Source organism: Enhydra lutris, unplaced genomic scaffold, assembly GCF_002288905.1.
Source record: "Enhydra lutris kenyoni isolate GAN:26980312 unplaced genomic scaffold, ASM228890v2 scaffoldscaffold17, whole genome shotgun sequence".
Lineage (NCBI taxonomy): Eukaryota > Metazoa > Chordata > Mammalia > Carnivora > Mustelidae > Enhydra > Enhydra lutris.
Genome location: NW_019154101.1, coordinates 44,561,312 through 44,568,229, shown reverse-complemented (window position 1 = coordinate 44,568,229; position 6,918 = coordinate 44,561,312). Strand labels below are relative to the sequence as shown.

The 6,918-nt window shown below is 36.6% G+C and overlaps 1 protein-coding gene across 1 annotated transcript in view; it reads right to left on the bottom strand.

The window, feature by feature from the left end:
- Positions 1–6,918, bottom strand: part of LOC111147458 (meiotic double-stranded break formation protein 4) — a 192,218-nt gene that overhangs the window by 155,976 nt on the left and 29,324 nt on the right. The gene's annotated exons all lie outside the window — the stretch shown is intronic.

The following is a 6,918-nucleotide window of genomic DNA, read 5'->3' as shown; positions in this document are numbered from 1 at the left end:
ACGGAAGATGTGGTCCATATACACTATGGAGTATTATGCCTCCATCAGAAAGGATGAATACCCAACTTTTGTATCAACATGGACGGGACTGGAAGAGATTATGCTGAGTGAAATAAATCAAGCAGAGAGAGTCAATTATCATATGGTTTCACTTATTTGTGGAGCATAAGAAATAACACGGAGGACATGGGGAGATGGAGAGAAGGAGGGAGTTGAGGGAAATTGGAGGGGGAGATGAACCATGAGAGACTATGGACTCTGAAAAACAATCTGAGGGTTTTGAGGGTGGTGGGAGGTTGGGTGAGCCTAGTGGTGGGTATTACAGAGGGCACGTTTTGCATGGAGCACTGGGTGTGGTGCATAAACAATGAATTCTGGTACACTGAAAAGAAATTAAAAAAAATTATTTAAAAAAAGCTTAAATAGAAGAAAAGGTAAGGAAATCTTCCAAAAAAAAAAAAAAAACCAAATAAATAAAAAGAATAAATGTTACCAGAAAAGAGGGAAAAAAAATTGGGAGATCAGTCTAAGAGGTGTTCTAGAAAAAGGGAAGAGAGAAGATACAAATATACAAGATAAACAAAACAAAAAATTCAGAACCAAAGGATGAAATCCCAGACTCCAGAACCTACCAAGCATTCAAGAAAAGGAATTTTGAAAGCCCCACATCCAGGTACACCATCCTGTAGCTACAAAACAACGGGAATAAGAGAGATGCTAAATGCTTCTGGGGGTATAGAAAGGTGGAGACTAAATCACATTCAAGGAATTAAAACCACAATTACACTGGAATCTAGAAGTTAGTAAAAAAAAAGTCTTAAAATAAAATGGAAAAATGATTTCCAACCCGGAAATCTATCCTAACCCATCAATAAAGTTTAAAGTTGGAATATTTTAAGTAAACAAATATTCTAAAAGTTTATAACCCACAAACCCATTCTAAGTTAGCTCATAAAGAATATGCATCACCAAATGAAGTCATAAACCAAGAAAAGGAATATATGAAATCCACGGACTACGAGATAGGACACAAGAAAACATCCGAGGGAATTCCCAGGTGGTGATGAGAGGAAAAGGAGTCCCTGGAGTATCGCTGAGTAACAGACACAGGGAGCATGAGCCCGGATTACAGCAGGAAGATGGAGGGCTTCAGGAGGGGTCTCTTTGAAAAAGGATGGAACTGATAAATGGTTTAATTTGTCTGGCCACCCTGAGAGGATGTTTACAACCATCACAGTGATTGTAAGAAGAATCAATTATGGGTACATAGAAAACTAAGCAGATAGGGAAAAAAAAGTAATTCTGAAAAATTATCTTTAGAAAAAAATGTTGTACAAGAAGGAAATGAAATCACTGTATTACAGGTTTCCATGATAATAAAATTATTTATAGTAGTATAAATATGTAATATTTATTTAACTAAAACTTACAGTAAAACCTTTGTTTGGAGAGTAGGTAGAGGAGGGCAGCTACATAAGACATAAATTTTTATCTCCCATGATACAAAGTGAACAGATAAAAAGGAAAATAACCGGATGCCTGGCTGGCTCAGCTGTCAGAGTCCAACACTTGATCTCAGGGTTGAGTCTGAGCCCCACATTGGTATGGAGTCTACTGAAAATAAAAATTTAAATAAATAAATAAGGAAAGCATGGACTCTGAGAAATAGCAGTGTAAGTCTTTTATTTAAAAACACAGGTGTAAATGGTGGCAGAACGGAGTCAAGGTCCAGTAGCGCTGTTCTCTGAAAGTGGTACTAAGGAGCTGGTGTGCAGCAGAGTTAGCTCTTTGTTGTTGTAAGTAGGAGTATTATTTGACTTTTAAAAATACATTCACAGGTTTCCACTTCTGGGAAGTGAACTTAACTGATCTCTAGTACTCTCATTAAGTACAACTAAAAATCCTGGGCATTATCTATAAGTCAAACCTAAGAAGACTGACAGGCAGACCAGCTATGGACCTGAAGACAAAGGAAGGACAAAGTGGTAAGTTCCCTCATTTTTCTTTTGCCTCATATTCCCCAGATTTGGAGCTTAAAAAGCTAAAAACCTAGAAGTGCCAATGGGGATGGACAGAACAAAAATAACAACATAAACCAAAGGAAAGAAAAGAGACAGCCTAGAAAGGTGGAAAGCCTTCAGAGATAACCTCCAAACAAAGAGCCAAACACCACAGAAAAAAACTGTGCCTCCCCCACCCACATAAGCAAAGGCCAAGTGGGAGCCCACCCTCACCAGGCTATAATGAGACACCTCCAATCCACTGCTAGGCACCATGTTGAGCCCTGAGGATCTAAACTGAATAAGGCATGGCATATAGCCACAAATATGGATTCTAGTGGAGGAGAAAAACAAGTCAGTAGCTACTATACAGTGATATGTGCACTGTGGTGAATTTATGTGAGGGATATTTAATCACTAAAAGGAAGAGAAAATGGAAGCAGGGTGGGAAGGAAGGCTTCTTTGAGGAGCTAATCCTAGAGCTCAGTTTGCAAGGATAGGTAGAACAAGCCAGATGGAAGAAGGGTGTCCTGGGCTAAGGGACAGACAGGTAGTAGGAAGAGAATAGAAAGTACTTGAAACTACAAATAATTCTGTCTGACTGGAGTGAAGAGTGGTTAAGCATATGTGCATTCCTGCCAGCCAGCCTGCCTCCCTCCCTGCCCCTCTCCATTTTTTATGCTTCTCTCTCACACTCTTTTTCTTTCTTTTTTAATTCTAGTGTAGCTGACAGTGTCACATTAATTTCAGGTGCACAATATAGTGGTTTGACAATTCCATACATTCTCAATGCTCATCAAGAGAATGTGTGCTTTTTTATCAGTCCCTGAGGAGCCCCTGAAGGATCTTTGGCATTTTTTTTAAGGGTTATTTTTTTTTTAAAGATAATCTCCGATTTTGTGCTATCTTTGTCATTTTTTAAGGATCACTCTGACAATGGTGAGGAAGATGGGTTAGAGGAAGATCAGATGAGTCAGGAATCTGAAAAGAAGTTACTACAGGAATCCAGACAGGAAGGGATGAACATATAGACCATAGCAGGGGTGATTATACAAGCAATACCTGCCTATATCCTGGAATCTGGCTCAGTTTTACCAAATTTGAGGTTTTTGAGAAGAGAGAATGAAGAGGGAAAGCAGCGCCACATTCAACTCTAATACTAGGTGCTAGTGTTCCCACTGCTAATTAGCTTGGTGGCCTTGGGCAAATCCCTCTGAACCTCATTTTTCTTATCTAACAAATGGCAACCATGCCTACCTCACAGAGTTGTTATATAGATATATAATGATATAATGGATGTGAAAACACTAAAAAATATTAAACATAGTGTTTCATTTCCTATTGCTACTATATCAAACTACCATAGTCTTAGTGGCTTAATGCAATACAATCTTATTCAGTCACAGTTTTAGACATCAGAAGTCTGAAGTGGGTCTTACTGGGCCAAAATGAAGGTGTTGCCAGGCCTCCATTCCTCATGGAGCTTCTCAAGAAGAATCGATTTCCATGTCTTTTCCAACCTGCATGTGTTGGCTCATGGTCCCTTTCTCCATCTTTAATGCCAGCATCTTCAAATTTTTCGACACTGACTCTCCTGCCTCCCTCTTTCACTTCCCCTTGTGAGTACTGGGCCCATGGGGATATCCAGGCTAATCTCCTCATACCAAGTTCAGCAACCTTAATTCTCCACCCCACCTCATCACGTAACATAAAATATTCACAAATTCCAAGGATTAGGATGTGGACATCTTTAGCAGAGACAATTATTTGGCCTACCATACATACAAAAGATTCTAAGTTAATATCTACTTGGCAGCCATTTTTTTTTTCAGTTTCATAACTAATATGTCCAAGAGTTGTTACATCAAAAACTAATGATGTACTGTGTGGTGAATAATATAACATAATAAAAAAATTGTTTTATGGTTAGAAAAATAAGAAATTGAAGAGAAAGTTTTCTTTTTTTTTTTTTTTAAAGATTTTATTTATTTATTTGACAGACAGAGATCACAAGTAGACAGAGAGGCAGGCAGAGAGAGAGAGGGAAGCAGGCTCCCTGCTGAGCAGAGAGCCCGATGTGGGACTCGATCCCAGGACCCTGAGATCATGACCTGAGCTGAAGGCAGTGGCTTAACCCACTGAGCCACCCAGGCGCCGGAAGAGAAAGTTTTCTAACTCACTAGAATAAATACCTCAAAGTATTTTTAGGCATCGAGGCATTAAATACCTCAAAGGCAAACACTCCTGACCCCAAGGCAAGTACAAAGGTGAAAGAGGAAACATGCCACACCAGGGCCCATAAGTAGAGGACAAGTCAAGTCAAGACTGCTTCCCAGGAACCCTAGAGCAAGCCTAGTGCAGACATCTGTAAGCCGTCTGGTTTCAAGACATGTATCTTCTCTCCCTGTCCAATGTGTCTTTGTGGATTATACCTTCTAGTCCCACATTAATGACTATCCTAAAAATATGATGTAGATATAACACTAAGATAATTCCTAAAGATCTGTTACTGAGTAAAAATAGCATATATTATAGCACAAAACAGCACAAAAATAAATAGAATTTATCTAAATCTGAAAAATCACAAATCATACATGTATTTTCCACAAACTTATGTTTCCCCCGAACTTAATAATTTCAACCTAGCTACAATTAGAGAATTTTTCGAAACAATTTTCACGGTGTTTCATTTCAACCTCTTATCTCCTGAATATATACAACCCTGACATAACTGACATTCACAATAATAACCTCAAGATTTTGAAAGATGCCAATTTCTCATTGATTATTAAATTAAAATTTAATTTTAATTTAATTATTGATTATTAAAGAAAAACTCATTGATTATTAAAGAAAAACAAAGCTATAGCTGAATAAATTTATTGATTATTAAAGAAAAACAAAGCTATAGCTGAATAAATTTACTACTAAATGTATTGAGAACACATAAAAGATATATATTTTATTTAAAACCTGGCTATAGATGAACTAAAAACACAAGAAATCCTTCCGTCAGACTATCAAAGTATTCATACCACAACTTTTCCTATCACATTTGCACAAACATAACTTTCCTTTAACAAAATCAATAGCAGGGCTCGAGTTTCTAAGCAATACAATTTAAACACTTCCAATTGTGGAAATAAGGTTTTTCCAAAGAGCAATTTTTTCTAAACTATGGCATTTTGTATTAATCAAAAATAGTATCAATAAAAAATGCGATAGAAGCTAGCCTATATTTCACATCAGAATATATTATTTTTTGAAACTAAAAAAGAAAGACAAAAAAGCATTTATAAGGAGCAATCAGTCATTTTTTTCTAATAAAGAACCTTTATGAACATATCTGGAAGATGAAGATGACAGTAATAACAACAAAAGCTGAAATGATTTAATCTAAGAAGCTTCTACTGGCAAGAAAAAAAAAAAAACCCAAGAGAGAATGTCATTAAAACTTATTTATGAGTCATCATCCTAATTGTAAACACAGTGAGCAATTTTAGGATTCTACTTTCTCTAGTTAAACCTCCTTTTGGAGCCATCTGGGCTCTCATGCATTGTAACAATTACAGGCATGTAACAATTACATCTCCAAAAAAGACCAAAGCCATTCATTCACTCATTCCCCCACTGCTGACCCAACAATCCAACAACAGCCTGCACCCCGACAAATGGTACACAAAATATACTGCAGAACCATGCGCACCAACACAAGTTTCTTCTACATACTCCCTTCCATACATGTCCCCTGGCTTCTTGTGAGTATTCTAATCCTTAAGTGAAAGACTAGACTGGAAAAAATGCATGCATCATGTGTTAACTGATAAAGAATATAAATGCCAGTATCTGGAAAGTTCTAAGTCAATATAAAACCTGTTTAAAGTAGTTTTAAGATAAAGCAAAAATATGCAAAAAAAAAGATTAAGAAATATTAAATATGACAAATTTATTAATGGTGAAGAAACAGATTGGATACCTCAGATACTACTATGAAAAATCTGATATTTAATTCCTGACTGACCATATCAGGTAGAAAAAAAATTTCCGTTTGTCAGACAGAAAAGTCACCTTTCATGAATGCCAAAAGCTTAATCATTAAGTTTTCTACATGTTAACAGAGAAGAACAGATGCATGTGCAACAAGTAAGGCTATTAGTTCAAATTTTGTTAGAGTTTTAAAAATTCAGGAAAAGCCTCCATTGTACAAAATTCAGATAATGGCACTGAGGACAAATACCGGACCATGATGTATCAAAAGAAACAAGATCTGACAACTTTTTGCCTACAGTGAAGTACAGCTGGTAAGTCAGTTAGACCTTTTAGTCTCCTCTGTGATATTTTAAGTAGTCAATCAGAAGGATTAAAATGTGAATGCATTAGGAGTTTCCCAAACAAGGGGTTGGAGCCTAAGTAAGATAGGAAGTAATACCAAAAAAAAAAAAAAAAAAAACCCCCAAAAAAAACCAATCCCTTATGTCTCAAGAGCCAAACAAAAAAACAACTGGCAGGTTACCTCAATGTGACTTGTTAAAAAAGAATCCCTGAGTCAACCTTACTAAAACACGTTAAATAAGGAAAAAAACCAAACCAAAACAAAACATAATAAAGCCATATGTTATGGGTTCCTCAGCCAATTTACTCATTTAGAGGGTCCGTGGGGTATTATGCCACTTACATTGGAAATTCTAAAAGAAGAGAAAAATATTCTTTGACCTCCAGGCATCTGCTAGTCAATGCCAGAAAAAGAACAAATTCAGTACAGTACAGGTAATCCATCACGAGGAATTTAACACCCACTGAAGTTATAGATTGGGAAACCATTAAATGCTAGTGGTTTTTGGAAAAATATTGAGACTTTTTGATCAATGGGACGTAAACATAGGCAGGGGAAAACAAAAGAAGACAAGAATTCAAGGAT